The sequence below is a fragment of the Gavialis gangeticus genome, unplaced genomic scaffold (assembly GCF_001723915.1).
Source record: "Gavialis gangeticus isolate Ggan-Ray unplaced genomic scaffold, GavGan_comp1, whole genome shotgun sequence".
Taxonomy (NCBI): Eukaryota; Metazoa; Chordata; order Crocodylia; family Gavialidae; genus Gavialis; species Gavialis gangeticus.
Genome location: NW_017729004.1, coordinates 39,588,079 through 39,604,759, shown reverse-complemented (window position 1 = coordinate 39,604,759; position 16,681 = coordinate 39,588,079).

The following is a 16,681-nucleotide window of genomic DNA, read 5'->3' as shown; positions in this document are numbered from 1 at the left end:
GGTAAAACAGTGCAGAACTATACCATTACCCATCTATAATATGGGACTTCTCACATCTAGCTACCATAATTTCCAAAGAACAAAACATTCTCATAGTTTTTGTGAGGCAGGCTACACTGTGGCAAAATATGCTGTGTTATAGCAAGGGCCTGACCAACGCAATCAGTTGTGTGTGCTGTGCAGAAAACAAAAAAAGCACAACTATGATTGGGCATTCTCAAGACAAATTTTAATATGTCCCTATGTAGGCTGAGAAAGAGTGAAGAATAGTTGACACTGGGTTCATCTACACGTGCATTTGATCTGGGATCAATTTATTTGTGAGTAAACTACTTGTGAGTAAACTCTCCCAGGCAGGCGTCTCATGCAGAGATATGAGAACAGGTTTGCTGCTCCTAGCAGTAAACTGCTCCTACTTCCTGTGATGTTGCAATGGGCCCCTGCTGCCACCAGAAGGAGCTTGAACCTCCGGCCACCACTGCCAGCAGCTAGCAACCATCATGAAAAGCCAGCTCTACTCCCTGCTCCCTGGCCAGCCACTTCCCTGGTGAGAAGCAGCATGCACAATACAGGAGAGCCATGCGGCAGCCATCTCATCACCGCCTCTGCCTCCCTGCAGCATGGCTGCTCCAGCCCTTGCCCCTGGCAGTGATGCCCAGTGCCTTGGGCTCCTGCTGGACACCTCACTGGCCCTGCTGGTTCAGTGTGCTGACTGCTGGCTGGCCCATGGCCGTCTGGGCCCTAGCAGCTCCCCCAAATGCACCGACTGCTTGCCTGGCTGCATCGTACCATCCCAGGGCCACCGCTGCTATGCAGCAGCCATCTAGGCCCCATCCTGCTGTTCATACCCCAGCAGGGGCTCAAATGATGGGCTGTTGGATGCCACTGCCAGGGCTGCCCTTGCCCTCCTGGGCCTCCAGCCCTGCCACTTTTGGGACCACTGGGCCAGCGGGACTGGTGGCTGCACATTGTCCAGCAAACCTGGGATGATGAGCAGTGGCTGGAGGTGTTCAAGATGACCCAGGCCATCTTCCAGAACCTCCTGGAGCAGCTCCACCCACACCTGAAGCGGAAGGAAACCGCCATGTGGCAGCCTTTCCCCATAGACATCCAGCTGGTCATTGCCCTGCTGAAGCTGGCCATGCCTGCCAGCCTTTACTATGTGGCCCATCTTTTTGGTGTGGGGAAAACCACAGCTGGGGATGCTGTCTTGGAGGTGTATGCAGTGCCCTCTGGGGCATACCATGCTCTGAGTGCCCCTGGCAGGGGTGGCAGAATTCCCTGCCCTGGGCTTCCCCCAGTGCATCAGGGTCCTGGATGGGACCCACATCCCTGTCAGCTGGCCACTCCAGGCTGATCACCCCATTACAGCTGGAGGTGCTTTCACTCTGTTGTGACCACTAAAATGCCTTCACCAATGTGACTGCTGGCTGGAACTCTGCCCTGTCAGCCCTGGTGCAGAGCAGGTGCTTTGTGCCGGGGTGCCAGACCTCCAGTTGGGCACCATGGTGGTCCTGCCTCATCCCCACTGGGGACCCCGCCTACCTGCTGCTGCCCTGGCTGATGTAGGAGGTGCAGCAGGGAGACGACACCTGACAGTAGGAGCAACAGTTGTGGCAACAGCAACAGTGGTACCCCCCCACTGCCCACCAGTGAGGCCCTGGGCAAGCTGTACGCCCTTCAGTGGGGGCCAGGGCACCAGGTGCAAGAGGTGCTGGCCAACCACCTTCTCCTGCACTCCCTGCTGTAGTCCACCTGGACAGCTGCCCACAGTCCTCCTATACCCCCTTCCACCCCAACCACCATGTTCACTGCAGACATGTCTCAGAACAACAGTTTATATTTCCCTCGCATCAAACAGAGCCCCTCTCCCTCCCCAACAAACAGATTTCACACCCTCCCCAACAACCGAGCCCCTCCACCACCCACCAACAATAAAATACTCTCTTCCCCATGCAAACTGTTTACAATAATCGGGTGGTTTTTATGGGTGCCCCCCAGGGGTGGGTGGCTGTGGGGTGGAGGCACCTAGGGGTTGGTACAGGCAACCAGTACCACAGCCTCTGCCCATTCCACAGTGGGGGCACATGCTGCAGTGAGCCTGGCAGGCAGGGGGCTTGCCCAGGGGTGATGGCAGCTGTTGGTCTCTCAGGATGGGTGGCTTCCCCTCTGGCAGCCAATGCCCAGGCCCAGGCCCAGCAGGGCCAGCATACAGTTCTGGGCCTGCCAGTCTCCTCATGTGATCAGTTGGGGCTCCGGGTGGTGGTAGGTGGTGTGGGTGATGACAAAGCCACTGGGGCTCCTGCCCTGGCTCTACAGGCCCCCGTGTGGCTGTCCCTATGCTGCTGGGCCTGGGCAGCTGCCTGAAGCACCCAGTGCAGGGGCACAGCATGGGACTGGGAGCTGCGCGGCAGAGTGCTGGGGGTTGGCTGTGGTGAACTGCAGCTGGCCCTCGTGGCCAGGAGCTGCCTGCAGCCAGGCCAGTGTGCTCACAGGCTTAGCAGGAGCCTGCAGCAGTCTACAGGACTGGACAGTGTGGGCCTGGTAGCTGTGTGGCAGCGAGGTGCCAGGCAACCAGCGCTGGCAGGTTGGCACAGCTGGCTTGGGGCCTGTGCAAAGGGACATAGTGGCCTGGTGTGGCCTTAGGCTGCCTGCATGTGCCCCAGGGCTCACTGTGCCTGCAGGCTTTTAAGGGTCTGGGGCTGGGGCCAGCATAGAGCTGGCCAAGCCCTGGGGCAGAGGAGATTCCCAGCCTCAGAGCTCTTAGGCTGGCTCCCTTGCGGCAGGTCTGACCAGGAGGAAATTTGCTCCTGGTTAGCATCTACATGTGCGTTATTGTGCAGTAACTACTCACGAGTAAATTTGCTACTTGCACTTGCAGGTAGCAAATTTACTTGCAAGTAGTGATTTTTACTGTGCAGTAAGCATGTGTATATGTAGATGTGCACAATTACTGTGCAGTAAATTACACTACTGCTCAGTAAAACATCTCATGTAGATGCACCCGCTAAAGCTGTAAGCCAGGATAATAGGGAGAATAGGGAAGTTGTCAGTGTGATGGAGCAGGAAGGAAGAGCATTTGTGGGAGGAGAGAGGAAAAAATCATTTTCAGACTCACTGGGCCTATTTCCTTGGTCTGCTAAAGCTGCTTTGCACCTCTCTGGAGGCTTTAGGTCTGGACAAAATAATTTACTATGGACTAAAAACAGGCAGGGATTTACCGTGTGTCATCTGGTTCCTGGTAACTGTCTGTGTGCATGCCCTTATTCTGTGGTAGATGAGTTAACCTGAAAAAGATGTAACCTTCATTGAAAGCAGTGTGACTACTGTGTAGCTTACATTTCTCAGAGCATAGGAGTGTGCACATAGGCATTTATCTTAGAGCAGATGATGTACAGCAAGTCCCCTTTGTAATAATACATGTAATAGCCCTCCTGTAGAGTGCTTTTGGTTTCTTTCTGTAGTGCACCAGGAAGCAAAACTCATGTTGTGTAATGTTGTTGGATTGAAAACTGTTAGTCCAGTAGCCAGGAATTTGGCATTTCCTTTCTTAAAGATGTGGTGTAAATTATTAAAGACATTTTACTGTAATAAGTTGGGCCTCCTGAATATTCATGAGGCATTGGTTCCTGCCTATCAGTATTACTGTTGTCTCTATTAATCAGCTAATCTTGTGAAGAGTTTAAATCAGCTCATATTTCCAATTACCAGCTCTTCTGAAAGTCATGAGAATGAAGTTGGCAGTATCCTTGCAGTCAACAGCAATACTCTGTATTTTGTATAGCATCTTTCAAAAAATGACCCAAAAGGGTCATTTTCAGTCAAACAGTGCGGTACTAGAGAGAGTACCTGGCAGGGGGAGAGAATGATTTAGAGTAAGCAAGAGAATCATTTAGGGTAAGCAGGAAAGGGGAGGTTTGAGAGGAAATGGAAAATCAATGGAGCAGAGACAGAGGGAAGCCACTCCACAGAACAGTGACTGCAAAGGCGGTGGCAGTGGCACCAAGAGTAGTGAAAATATGTGAATGGGCATAAAAGAGGCTAGTGAAGCAACTGAAGGCAGCAAGTCTGGAAAAAGAAATGATATATTACTAGTAATAAATATTTATTCTATGGTAGTATCGGAAAGCAGAGAGGTTGGCTGACTTTTTGGGGGCATTGTGTAAGCAGAAAAATAAACCAATCCTTGCCCTGATGGACCTGGTAGGAGATCTCTGAGCACAGAGTTTAAAGGAGTTGCTGGAGTAGCACTGAAGTAGGGAGCGGGAGTCAGGGGTCATTACTGGCTCAATAATTTGGTGTAGGTAGGCAGTCCAAATTCAGTATTATTTCTTGGTGATGGGATCTAGTGACATTGGTTGAAGGTGGTGGCTGATCATTAGAGTGGCACTATCTCATACTTTGGACTTAATTGGCCAAAAAGGGTTGAGAAATTTAAAGATTTAGGACCAATAATCATTGAGGACAATCAGATCAAATAACTGTAGAAATCAAGGCAAGAATTCTACAGTGCTGTTGACCCTGGATAAAAGACTTTGGATAAAATAATGTTATCAAAGTCATTCCTAATATCTAACCCAAACTTACTGTGCTGCAACTGGAAACCGTTGTTCCTTGTTCTGTCATCTGCCACCACTGAGAGCAGTCTAGCTCCATCCTCTTTTGAACCCCTCTTAAAGTAGTTAAATGTTGCTATCAAATCTCCACTCCCCAAGTCTTCTCTTCTGCAGACTAAATAAGCCCAGTTCCCTCAAGCTCTCCTCATAAGTCATGTGCCCCACGCTCCTAATCATTTTTGTTGCCCTCTGCTGGACTCTCTCCAATTTGTCCACATCCCTTCTGCAGTGGAGGGCCCCAGACTGCAGAAAGTACACCAGATGTGGCATCGCCAGCGCTGAATAGAGGGAAATAATCACTTTAATTTATCTACTAGAGACACTCCTACTAATTCAGCCTAGTCTGCCATCATGGTACACTGTTGGCTCCTATTCAGCTTACTGTCCACTGTAACCCCCAGGTCCTTTTCTGCAGAGCTGCTGCCCAGCCAGTCAGCCCCCAGCCTGTACTGGTGCATGGGATTGTTCCATCATAAGTGCAGGGCTTTGAACTTGTCCTTACAGAACCTCATGGCGTTTCTTTTGGTCCAATCCTCCAATTTGTCTAGGTCTCTCTGAATCCTAACCACACCCTCCAGTGTATCTACTATTCCCCCCAGCTTGGTGTCATCTGCAAACTTGCTGAGGGTGCACTCTGTGCCATGTTCCGGGTCACTGATGAAGATATTGAACAAAACCAGCCCCAGGACTGAGCCCTGGAGCACTTCACTTGATACCAGCTACCAAGTAGACATCAAGTCATTGAGTACTACCCTCTAAGCCCGATGATCCAGCCAGTTTTCTATCTACCTTACAGTCCATTCATCCAACCTGTACTTCCCTAGCTTGCCTTTGAGAGTGTTGTGGGAGACCATATCAAAAGCATTGCTAAAGTCAAGGTATACCACATCCACTGGTCTCCCTGCATCCACAAAGCCAGTTATCTCATCACAGAAGTCAATGATGTTGGTCAGGCATGACATACCCTTGGTAAATCCATGTTGACTGTCCTAATCACCTTCTTCTCCTCCAAGTGCTTAGAAATGTATTCTTTGAGGATCTGCTCCATGATTTTTCCAGGGACTGAGGTGGGGCTGACCAGCCTGTAGTTCCCTGGATCTTCCTTTTCCCCTTTCTTCAATATGGGCACTATAGTTGCCCTTCTCCAATCACCCGGGACCTCTCCCAATTGCTATGAGTTTTCAAATATGATGGCCAGTGGCTCTGCAGTCACATTGGCCAACTCCCTCAGCACCCTTGGGTGCATCCCATCTGGCCCCATGGATTTGTATATGTCCAGCTTTTCTAGATAAACCCTAACCTGTTCTTTTGCTACAATTGGCTGGTTGCCGTCTTCCCAAACTGTGCTGCTAGGTGCAGTAGTCTGGGAGGTGACCTTGCCTGTGAAGACTGAGGTTAAAAAAAGCATTGAGCACTTCAGCCTTTTCTGCATCCCCTGTCACTAGGTTGCTTACCCTATTCAGTAAAGGACCCACACTTTCCCTGATCCTCCTCTTGTTACTGACATACTTGTAGAAACCCTTCTTGTTACCTTTCATGTCCCTTCGTAGCTGCAACTCCAATTGTGCTTTGGCCTTCCTGACTTCATCCCTGTATGCTGAACAATACTCTTTTACTCCTCCCTAGTTGTTTGTCAAAGTTTCCACTTCTTATAAGCTCCCCTTTTGTAATTTAGCTTACTGAAGAGTTCCCTGCTAAGCCAAGCTGGTCTTCTGCCATATTTGCTAGTCTTGCAGCACATCAGGATGGTTTCTTCCTGTGTGCTAAGCAAGGTTTCTTTAAAGTACAGCCAGCTCTCCTGGACTCCTCTCCTCTCCGACTGGCTTGCCAGGGGATCCTGTCCATGAGTTCCCTGAGTAAGTTGAAGTCTGCTTTTCTGAAGTCCAGGATTCTTACTCCAGTGCTCTCCTTCCTTCCTTTCTGGAGGATTCTGAACTCAATCATCTCGTGGTCACTGCTGCCCAAGTTGCTATCCACTACTACATTCCCCACCAATTCATCCCTGTTTGTGAGCAGCAGGTCAAGGACAGCACAGCCCCTAGTTGGTTGTGCAGCACTTGCACCAAGGAGTTGTCCCCAGTACTCTCCAAAAACTTCCTGGATTGCCTGCACACTGCTATATTGCCCACCCAGCAGATGTCATGGTGACTGAAGTCCCCCATGAGAATCAAGGCCTGTGATCAGGACACTTTTGCTATCTATTTGAAGAAAGCCTCATCCACCACATGTATTTGGTTTGGGGGTCTATAAAAGACCCACACCACAACTTCACCCTTGTTGCTCTTCCCTCTGACCCTAACCCAGAAACTTTCAACAGGCCCACTTCCAATTTCATACTGGAGATCTGAGCAATCATACAGCTCTTTTACATAAAGCGGAATTCCTGCTCCTCTTCTCCCCTGCCTGTCCTTCCTGAACAGTTTATACTTATCCAAGACAGTGCTCCAGTCAAGTGAGCTACCCCACCAAGTCTCTATTATTTCAATCGCATCTTAATTCTGTGACTGTGGAAGGACATCCAGTTCTTTTTGCTTGTTTCTGAGGCTCTGTGCATTTGTGTACAGGCACCTGAGGTAACTAGCCACAGGTCACCCACTTCCCCAGTTACCTCAGGGCTTTGTTCTCCATCACCCTGTGAACCTAGTTTAAAGCCCTCCTCACTAGGTTAGTAAGCCTATGTGTGAAAATGCTCTTCCCAGGTAGATTCCATCTCTTCCTAGCAATCCTTCTTCTTTGAACATCATCCCATGGTCAAAGAAGCCAAAGCCCTGAGAGTGAAATCATTTGTACAGCCATGCATTGATCTGCAGGATGCTCTGGCTCCTGCCTGGGCCCTTTCCCTTGACTGGAAGGATTGATAATACCACCTTAGGCCCTGTCCCCTTCACCCTTGCACCCAGAGCCCTGTAGTCACTTTTGATCTTCTCAGGGTCACCCCTGGTAGTATCACTGATATCCACATGTATAAGCAGCATGGGGTCAGAGGGCTGGATGAGTCTTGGTAATCCCTTCATGACATCTTAGATCTGGGCTCTGGGCAAGCACCAGACCTCCTGAGACAACAGATCAGTCTGGCAGATGGATGTCTCTGTCCCACACAGGAGAAGGAAGTCTCCAACCACCGCAACCCTTCGCTTCTTCTTGGTGGTGGTAGTCTTGGTCCTTCCCACCTTGGGGAGACCTGGCTAGTCCTTCTCCACCAATGGAACATGCTTCTCTCCCTCTGATGCTAGGGCTCCATATCTGTTCTCCCAGATGTCTCCAGACAAACTGCTGCAGGTGGAGATGAAGATTTCTGCTTGCTGCCAGAGGTCACAAACTTCCACCTTCCTTGGAGTCCATGTCCTCTCCCTTCTCTACCACTGCCTTTGGCAGTCCTACCTCTGTAGTCCTGGAGGTCTCCTCCAGCATCAAATTGATGAACTCCTTTTGGCAGAGGATGCTTTGGAGCCTCAGCACCTCCTGCTGTAGCTCTCTTGCCTGCTCCCCGAGAGACACTACCATGAGGCACTGCTTACAGGCACTTCCCTGCCTTGAATAGGTTAGTGAATAGGGTAGAGAAGAAATGGAGGCTTAGAACCAGGCAAACTAGGTGGATGGAAATAAGAAAATGACCTTGACCCCTTAGGATTCAAAATCTTGTGATTGTTGGAATTTAAAGGTCTCTGCTCCAGTTGAGGTCTGAACACCTGTGAAGCTCAGGTGATAAATGAAAAGAGCCTGTGCTCAAAGATCATATTTGGTCCACAGCTGAGCCCCTTCATATCTGAGTGCCCAAGGTCCCAGCAAGTACACAAAGGAGACCCACTGAAAATTCTTTTATAAATCACTTGGTTGAATACATACAGCAAAAATTTCAATTTCTGTCTCATGCCAGTGGGAATGAATGGATTTGTATGGATCTCAAAGAAGAAACTGTAAGAAACCCACTGTCTATTATATATCTTAATATCCAGGTGCTCTAATGCCTTCACAATGCCATTCCACTTGCAATAAGTATAGCAGTGGTCAAACTAAATGGCGACTTTAATCATTTGTACACAAATCTTTCAAAATTCCTTTATACTTAGGTGTAAAATCCTATACTCAGTTCAAAGGAATGAACTGATTTCTGATCAATAGCAATTTGTTCTGTTGTAAATGCTTGTTATTAGTATTCTCCAGAAGAAACCATTTAATTCACAGAAGAGGTAAGTCAGATGGCTTTGCTGCTTGTGGTCATTTAAAGGTCTTGTCGTAGTACTCTGTGTGAGAATGACAAAGAACATGCTGTTGTTCTGGCAATCTTCTACTGGTTGACTGCCTACCCTTATTTCCTCTGGCAGTTACAACTAGATATGCTGATGTTCTCCATTTTCTACTCTAAACTGGTGAGTGTGTGTGTGTGTATGTGCTTGTGTGTATGTGTATAGCAGTGAGCTGTTAAATAACTGTCAGATTTGTACCACATGTACATTCCTTTTAGTGATATATAACACAACACTTTATAACATAAGACCATGTTATATCCTTCACTTTTGGAAGCAGCTTGGAACATAGAAGATGTACCTGTATGGAACTGTTTTCATTTCACTACCCAGAAATGAAATTATATTATAGCCCAAAGTCTGTGGAAGAAATTGTATGATAGCCCAAAGCTTATAGATCAGTTAATATTTTTGTAAAACACTGGTATGCATCAGGGTAAATGCAGTAAGTTAACCTGAATCCTTAAGATAAACGATAAAAATAACTAGCTACGGGAAGGTACCTTTTTGTTACATTATTTAACAAAAATAGCATCTCAGAACTGATCTCAAAAGTGCCCTGATAACCCTGGTATTTCATTTCTGAGCATCCTTGAAACAGAATTTCAACAGCTCTTTGGCTAATTCAATGTCTTCTATTTTTGGAAAGCCTTGAGAGATGCTGCTAATGAAGACAAATGAAGGAAAAGGAACTTGACCTGGGAGTCTGAAATTTAGCTCATTAACTTGTGCTTCCAACTGGCTGATTTATATTATTTTGATGGAGACAGTGTAATTAATGACAGGAAGTAATGATACAGGATATGAGTGGTATGGAATGTGCTCCAGTAAATCTACCCTTTATTATTTATCAGTTTATATATATATATATCTTATATTTGTCATGGCATGGTCTGATGCAGTGACCACCTTCACTCAGAATTTCCTTGACTTAATTGTTTTCCTCCATTCTTTAATGTTATTATAAGAACTTGTTTTATTGTTTTGGTTGGCAATTTCCTGGTCTCTCTTTAATAGTTATTTGAGGATGAACTTTATGGTCAGAAGGAGTGCTCTAGCATGTGAAGCATTTCTTACAATGGAAATAGCCATTCCAGTGAATTGCACTTCCTTCCTATTCATTTGGCAGGGCAGGGCAGTATTGGTATTGCCAGAAAATTAATTGTGATGGAACTTTGATATTTTCCCACTGGAAATTCTTACTACCGTTATTTCACTGTGCATGTGAAGGGAGTGGTATACATAGAGATTTTCTTACACTACATCTTTGGAGGTGTTAAAGGGTATGTCAGAAACTTTCTTAATGGCAACTCCCATGGGAAATGGAAGTTCTCTATGATGTAAGCCAAAAAATATTAAAATCAGTAGAATGTCGGTGTGTTTTTTATCTAACCTCTCCAGAATCTAATATTTAAAAAAAAAAAAGAATTTGTACCATCAAAGAATAAAATAAACAAACTTTACTGAGTGATGTAAAACAATTCCTGGGATTTATTTTGGACCTTATCCTATAAATGCTTAAGCACATGTGTAACTTTACTCCTATGAGAAAAGTCACTGAAATGATGGGATGGTTTGTCTAAGTGCTGATAGGATCAGACAATTTCTTTGAACATTTTTTTAATGAAGCCCCATGTGCTGCTGCACCACCGATGGCATACCCTGCCTTTCTGATTATGCCACACCAGGATCTACTCACCCGCCATGACCTGTTGCATGGAGTTTTACTTGGAGGAGTTTTAGCTGGTGGTCTCCCTAGGACCCCAGGCAGCTGTGTTGGCACTTCTTCTGTGGGTCTCCTCCTTCAGTTGGGTGTTATGGATTGGCCTCAATGGTGTCCTGGTGTAATGACAGTGCCGTTTCCTCCCATGTTGAGGCTCAGTCTTGTGGCCACTTGCAGGAGTATGGCTGTGACTTTGTAGACTAACAAAATGGTAACAGAAAAATACTTTAACAAAAACAGCTTGAATGACATGGTGGGCAGGGCAATAATGCCCACTGTGCCCAGCACTTCTCTTCAGCGCATGTGACTTCTTGAGGTGGGTTGCACCCTATCCCCACATGGTCTCATGTCGTGGGTGCCCCTGTGTTCAGCCGGCACCTTAGGCCAGCTACTACCTGGCCACATACTGCAGTATCCCATGGAGCATTTTTCCATGTCTGTACGATGCTCATGGCTCTGCCAACTCCCCGCCAGAAAGCTTTGGGTCCTCAGATGCTCGGTTGAGATGAGCGAGATCGGGGGGTTTCCAGGTAGAGTCCTCCCCTCTGCAGGTCCTAGCAGTGCCCACTGGGCTGCCCTCTCCCAGTCCCAGCTGACCTGTGAGCTTCTGCAGGAGTTGTTGCGGGTGCTGCCAAGTGGTGTTGGGTCTGGGCTCCTTGGCCTGTCAGCTGCCACTCTCAAGTTGCTGCCTGGATCGATTCCCAGTGCTGGCTGGCGATCTGGGCATTCTTGGACTTTCCAGGGTGCTGTGCCCTGGAAAGAGTCTCTGGCTTGCTGTTGGCAGTTTGCTGCATGCCTGGCTCTTCCCTGGATGCTTCACCAGCAGGACGGGCAGGCACTGCCTTTCCAGGCAGACTTCATCTGCAGAGACATGCTGGCTCCTTTCCGGCCGTGGGGAAAGCTTCCAGCTCTGCTACCAGTGCTCCCTTGTCTCTCCCCCTTGGCTTGTCTCCTGGGCTCCTTTTATGCCTGAAGGCTGCAGGCTCAGAACCAACTGGCAGGCTTCTTCTGGCCACGTGGTGCCAGCCAACTTGCCCACAGACTGGCCACCTGGACACCGGTGCTGCAGGGAGTTGGGTGTTATCCTGCCACACCCCACTACTGCAGAATGTTACAAGTAAAATCCCCAATAGACGCCGAAGTCTCTTGTGGGGTTCTAGGAAATTACGAGAAATGTAAGAATGCAAGAATTGCTGTACTGATTTGGGACCAAGGTCCATCTAGCCTAGTATTCTGTCTCTGAGAGTGGCAAATAGCAGATGCTTTGGAGCAGAACTGTCCAACTGTCAGCCCATGGGCTGGATACAGCCCTCAAGGGTACCACTCCCTGCAACACTCTTTTGTTGCTGTCACTGTAGTACCCAGGCTTCCCCGCTCCCTCCTCCAGTTCCTGCTTCCTACCTCTGCCCCTGGGGGTGGAGTGGGGTGGGGCAGAGAGGTATGGTTTGCATGGCTGAGGGAGCCATCGCTGGGGTGGGGCTCAGGGACCTGGGACCTCACGTTGTACAGGGGAGCTGCTGCAAGGAAGATGCAGGGTGTGACATCAGGGGACCTCCAGCTCCATTTTTGTACCCCTCCCTGCCAGTTTAGGCAGCATCTAGGGCTTATGACCTGCTCAACTACCCATCATTATGCTACCGCACTGTACCGCACATGTCCTTTCAGCACATGTGATGAAAGGACAGGCTCTGCAGAGAAGGCATAGCAATCTGACTAATTAGTCTGAAGCATTCTTTAGGGAGAAGTAACACAAGATGAAACTGATGAGAAGACTGAGTATGACCACTTATAATTTCTTTTAATTACTTTCAAATAGGAACGTTTTCCTGCAGCGTTTTTTGAAGGAGGCCAAGTTGTACATTACACAAAGACTTGGGACAAATCCTGTTGGTTACACTACTGCACATTCAGAGGTAAAAATCATTGAATCATTGAATATCTCCACATATGGAAAAGGAGGGGAAGTCAGAGACACTTCGAACTCTACCTAGGGCTGCTTTACGGCCTTGGATTTTACTTGGGCAAAGTGCACAGACACCAATGTGAGGAGCAGCTTTATTATATCCTAAGATAAAGATGGAAAGGGTAGTTGTTTGTATTTCCTCAGACTTTTAAAGTACTTTGGGATAAGATTTGCCCTCTAAGGTTAAGGTATATGCTGAAAAGAGAAATCTTTAAATGGACCTTATTTCTTCAGCCTCACATAAAGAGCTAATAACTCCTTTAACAGATCATACAATGACTCCTTTAACAGTTCATACAATAGCTCAGTCATAATGAATATTCAGTTGAGCAGTCTGCTTTATGAGTGAATAATCTTCTACTGAAGTGAAAGTTTATCCTACTGGGAAAGTGTAATATGGCTGAGAAAAAGAGAACTCTCATCCTATTATTCCTGTTGTGCTGGAAGCGAGACATGGAGACGGGAGAAAGCAGCAGTTTTAAACATTCAGAATTTACTGAAAACATGTTGAATGTGTATTTGAAAAGTGAGGAGCGGCCAGCCAGCTGGCAGCCTTCGGAAAGTCTGTGTGGCCTCACTTAACAGATGATGCAACAGAACCTGTGTGCGGATTCTTTTCACTTTGTGTTAGGTGTTTTAAAATGTGGTTGAACGTTTAGCTGGTGAGTGCTGGGAGGACATCATCACTGATTTTGCAGACACAATTAGGCCAGCAGTAGCATTTTAGGATAGGTAAGAATTTTCACATGAAAGTGTTTCATTTCAAATGATTGTATGTTCCTCTTTCAATAGCACCAGAGTTGATCTTTGCACTTATCCTAATAAAAATACTTTGGCAAACCTTCCCCTGGTTATGGCTTATATCACTGTTTCCTTCACTTCCCTCCAGTTTTCTCCTTCATAATTCTAGAACTTCTCCCTTTCATTTTTCTCCAGCAGCTCTACCTTCTTCATCTCGTCCCTTTATTTTTGCCCTGCAAACCTAATTCCTTCACTCTCTCTTTTCCTTTTTTCTTCATCTCATCCCTTTATTGTTGCTCTGCAAATCTAATTCCTTCACACTCTCTTCTCCTTTTTTCTCCATTTCTTCATCCTCACCTGGAATCATTAACTTGGAAATGAGTGTGTCTCCAAAAGGATACATACCCATATAACCCTTCTGGACTAATTGTGTTGGTGAATTTGCAAGTGTGCAGAGCCCTAAGATTTGAAATGAAACCATTGGCTCATTTCATATAACAGTACAAAACCTGCCACCTTTGGGTGTAAGATCCCATCACTGTTTATCAAACATACTAACCAATCAGTCTGCTCAAATTAAAGATTATGGCTAAACTTGGCATTTCTGGGACTTCTGTTGGTCATGGTACTACTAGAAATTCACATAATTTCTAGCAACAACAATGTATGGATTGTCTGCCAGTTTCCTTGCTGCTCTAACAGTAAGAACAACTTAGTAAAATTTATCATGTATTTCTTTAAGAATAAATGTTCATCTGCTGATATTCATCTACTACGTAAGGAGGAAAACTGGTTTCTGTGAAAGTCAGGTCTGCTAGTGATATTAAGGATGTTAATTTTGTAAGATATTGGAATAATACATAAAGTATTGGAATAAGTGATATGGCTCCCCCTACTGGTGTTTCTATAGTTATAGCAAGTAACAAAATTTCCCAATGTACATTTTATCCCACCTTCCGTTAATAAGGTTTGGATATGTATGTTCATACTGGCCTCACACTTCATCCTCTCATCACAAAAGCCTGAAGATATCACAAAAGGATTATGATAATGGCATTTCTGGATAGTTGGTTCGTGTTAATGCAAATATGGTAGGAAGGTCTGGGTCCTGGCCCTCTCTTGATAATGAGTTTTATGAGTCAAGTCCATGCCTTGCTTGTGATGTCCTCATCCATGCTGTACTGCACTGTGCAGACTGCCTCCTGAATCAGAAGCAGTTTAGTCATGTCTATGTAATACCAGAGGTGGGCTAATTAGCATGGGAGCAGGTTAATGAGCTCTGTCACGCCCAGTGCTAATTAGCCTGACTGTGGGATTCCATGAATGTGGCTTCATTTGCTTACAGCTTAGAAAGTTGCCCAAGTCAAGCATTGCAGTGTGTTAAAGGAAACTGTTGTTGGACATTGTAAGTTTACTATATGGCTATGGCTTAATTCTGCTACTAAATAGACAGCATAGGCACCATTGATATTTAAGTGCCTAACCTCTATCAAAAGGAGTTAGGAGCCTAAATATCTTTGAGGACCTTTGTCCTCTAGTTATAAGAGTAGAGGACTGTTACATAAAGTGTAAGATTCAAAGCCAGCTGTTATCACAAACAGGATCAATTACATTACACTTTCCTTCATCAAGGAAACAGTTTTGTGAAACCTTGTTTTAATCATATCTAAAGATATTTCCAGGCCTGGTCATGCTAGCTGAATTCACCTTATACATAGATCCTTATGATGTATCCTGGGAATCGCACATCAAAAGACTGTAGTAATTTCTTGATACTAATATTATAACAGGAAACAAAAAGGTATCATCCCATTTACTCCTTAAGGGATGTAAAATCCACGGCTGGTTACACACATACTCACAGTCCTAGTGAAGCTGAAAGAATAGTTCTGCAATGATGATAGCTGTTTTACAAATGCTCTGGTCTCTAAACGCTCTTGTCATAGCAGAACTTTTCTGGTTCCGTAAGGAGAAACAGCAGGACCCACAGGAGCATATATAGCAGAAATAGAGTCACTCAGTTTTGTGAATCTGGAGAAAATGTTGGGGTATATGGCGTGAATCATGAAACCTTTTAGAAATGTTTGATCTTAAATATGTCCAAGTTGCGAGTCTTGCTGTACTAGTGAAGCCTTAAGAAAAGTCTCAGAAGAAATGGTTCAGGAAAAAAGTGTTTTATTTAATTACCAAATTAGTGCTACCAGTGAGTCAATTGACTATGTAAATGTAGCCAGTCTATATACAAGCAATGTAAGTAAACTGCAGGAAAGCTGATCTCTTTAGTATAGGGCTGTGTAATTTCTAAGCAGCTGGGGACTGCACATTGAATGGGCCACATCTGCAAACTGCATGGCCCCCAAGGCTGCGTGCTGCTCAGGCATCGCCTGCATCCTCCCCTGCCATGCAGTCTGCATCCTGGCCCTCACCCTCTTCTCCGCAGACATTGGGTCCCCTAGCACTGCAGGCTGTGCTGCAGCCATTGGGAGAGGAAGAGGAAGCCAGAAGAGGGAGGAGGAACCAGAACCTGGCTGCTGCTGTAGCCAGAGTGATGGGGGAGCGGTGCTTGGCTAGGAGCCCATGGGTTGCAAATTAACCCCTCACAGGTTGTGCATGTCCTGCAGGCTGCCAGTTGGCCCACACTGCATTAGCATAAGACTGTAAGTGATTGGAAAACACTCAGAAAATGGAACTGGACAAAACATTTGTAGTCTTAGTTACCTGAAGAATGAAAGACCATTTAGGAGCCATAAACCAAAAAAGAAATATCTCTGGTTGAGACTAGCTTCACATGCCAATCCTGACTGACAGAGGAGAACAATCTTTTCTGAGAAGGGACAGCTCCATGATGAACTGGCATGACATAAACTATCTCAGCACAGAAGTCTTCACTGTGAAAGTGGCATATCAAATTCTGGGAAAGCATGCTCATACTAAAGAGCGGTTTGGATAAATGAAAGAACATTTGAACCACTGGAGCACTGGAAGAAGGTGATCCAGGTTTTTAAAATATTAATTCAATACCATGTGCCTTCAGAGCAAAAGTGAACTAGAGTTAGAACTAGAGAAGTTGGAACATGAAGCAGTTGTGAGTCAAGTAGCAAAGTGAATGGGGAGCATGGTTCTATGTATTGTCATGAAAAATGGGTATTTAAGATTTGTGACCTGGTGCTGCCCATGGGTAGCATGTGAGCTGGTGAGGGGGCTGCGGGTGGCAGCCGGCTCCATGCTGCTTCTGCTGCAGCTGCTTTCTTCTGGAGGCAGAGAGCTGCAGACTTGGGGCCCTGGCCCCATAGCCCTGGCAGCTGGGGCCCCCCTCCAGCAGTGCTGGGTGGCAAGGGCTGTGGGTGGGGGGCAAGAGGCATGAGTATGGTGGGGGGGCTGTTGTGGGGGC